Below are 2,395 nucleotides of genomic sequence, written 5' to 3' on the forward strand. Positions count from 1 at the left end.
GTTGGGGGGATGGAAGCAAAGAGAACCATCCCCTGACTTTATAGTTCTTTAAAAATCTCCTTTATTGAATACCAGGCAGTGTACAAACTATAATAATCCAGCGAGCCCCGTATCACCACCATGACATTTTACAATCAGGGGATTAGTGAACTGCTCTGCCTCAGCCAGCACTAATGTTAAAGAACAGCAGACAGTCCTTTAGGTAGGTATGAGCGTGAGTCAGGCAGCCATTGGACTATTCCAGAGGGTTGTTATTATTTCTCAGAGATAAGGGAACAAAGAGGTCTTAATATCCGGCTCAGCTAGGGCAGGAAATTGCCTACTTCCTGAGCCAGTGTGGTAGAGGCTGTGGGATGGGAGCCAGATCTTGGAGGAGGCCCGTAAGCACCGGAGACCTCAGGGTTTATCATAGGGCTCATGGACTTTGTAGCAGAATGTTGAAAACTCATTTTGTTTTGAGCCCAGAAAGATGCTTGGCAAAGAATTAATGACACTAAAGCATTATTATAAATGTCATGGTGGACATTAATTTTCACAGACAGACACTCATTCTCAGCTGTTTATGCTTTCCAGTCTCAAACCTCCTCCGGTCTGTGATGTGTGCCAACATTTTAATTTTAAAGACTATCAATTATCCTGTTAATCCTAAACTCTATTATAAAAGTGTAAAGTACCAGGTTGACCTTACATCCCTAGTCCTAATTACATACATATGTTTTTATAGGCATCTATCCAACCCCAGTGACATTAACAAACTAGTTTGCAAAGCTCTTAACCTCTACTGCTTTCTTTTCCTCATTTGTAAATCAAGAGTGTCAAATTAGATGAGCTCAAAGGTTTGGGTTGTAAAAAAAAAAAAAAAAGGTGGTAGAAATTCCATGAAGTATAAGACTGTATAGTGGGAAAAGATTTGGGATTCTAGTTTTTAAACCTCTGTACCTTCAATTATCAGCTGTGTGAAACTGGGAACATTCTCTAAGCTCCTCAAGCTGGTAACAGCATATGGTAACAGCATCTGAATTTAAGGGTTATTATAGAATTAAATGACATGGAACATTAAAGTGTGTGGCAGACATGCATTTAGTAGCTGTCCCTCCTCTTACTCCAGTGTTATATGCACTTAATGGGTTTTACCACTTTTTACTGAAAAAAGGACCCAGGTTCACATAATTATGGTGAAAGGACAGAAGAGAAAGATTAACTTACAAGAGGATTTAAAGATGGGTTAAATTTTTTGACACAAAATAGACTCCTGTAGTAACAAAAGGTGTGCTGGTAATGGTCTGGGGTCCTGTTTTTTATTGTCTGGATTGGGCCGTCCTCATGGTTCAGATGTCACCATGAAACCACTTTGATGGACAGTTAACAACATGATAATTACCCTTAAGTTACTCTTGGTCACTTTCCAAATCCTTTGCCTGGACTGCCTGGCCTACAGACTGAGGGATTCCCCATGTTCTTTTGTACTTTAACATGGGTTCCTCCTTCCCAAGGTAGGGTGGGGGGGTGTCTGCCTTTGTCCTTCTTCCAAGGTGAGGCAATTGCTTGAGGCAGCACCAAGGCAAGGCTCCCACTTTTGTCCCTAGTAGAGTCTTGGATATCTCTTGCTATCTACCTAACACAACCTCAAACTCCTGGGCTCAGGCCATCCTCCTGCCTCAGCACCCGAGTAGGGACTACAGGCCACTGTGCCCAGCTACTGTTTTCTATTTTCAGTAGATATTTTAGGTCTCACTCTTGCTCAGGCTGATGTTGAACTCCTGATCTGAAGTGATGCTCCCACTTCAGCCTCCCAGAATGCTAAGATTACAAGCGTGAGCCACTGCTCCCAGCCAGGCAGAGAACTTTCTAGGCAAGGTAGAGGAGGCAAGCTTAGTAAGATAAGAGTAGATTTAAGTATCTGGCAATATAAATTCCATTTAAAAAATGCATGTATTTATGGGTGAAGGTTGGGAAATTCTTGATATTTTTAATTAGTACAAAGGATACATTGTTGTTATGCCAAAAAATTAACAAGGACGAATAATTAACAATTACAAAACCAATTTTTGGTGGGTAGAAACTATTTAAAGATGTGACTGAAGGGTACCAGAATATGCCACCCCAAAATAAGTCTATTTGGCATATGGAATATTTTGAGCCAAAGACAATTGAGAATGAGAATATTCAAGAAACGTTCTTTTTCTTCCCCATGGTACCTAACAATGTTGTTGCCCAGGGAGGTTCATCTGTTGGCTGCCCGAGAGAAAGCCCAGAAATAGCAGAGTTCATGGCAGCAAAAGTTTATTTTGCGGAGCACTAACCAGGGAGACAGGAAGAATTTCTCCAATCCGCCTCCCTGTGAATTGGGGTGGGTGTCATGGTTTTTAAAGACATTTTGGTAGGCAGAGGGTTA

The sequence above is a fragment of the Nycticebus coucang genome, chromosome 10, assembly GCF_027406575.1.
Source record: "Nycticebus coucang isolate mNycCou1 chromosome 10, mNycCou1.pri, whole genome shotgun sequence".
Classification (NCBI taxonomy): Eukaryota; Metazoa; Chordata; class Mammalia; order Primates; family Lorisidae; genus Nycticebus; species Nycticebus coucang.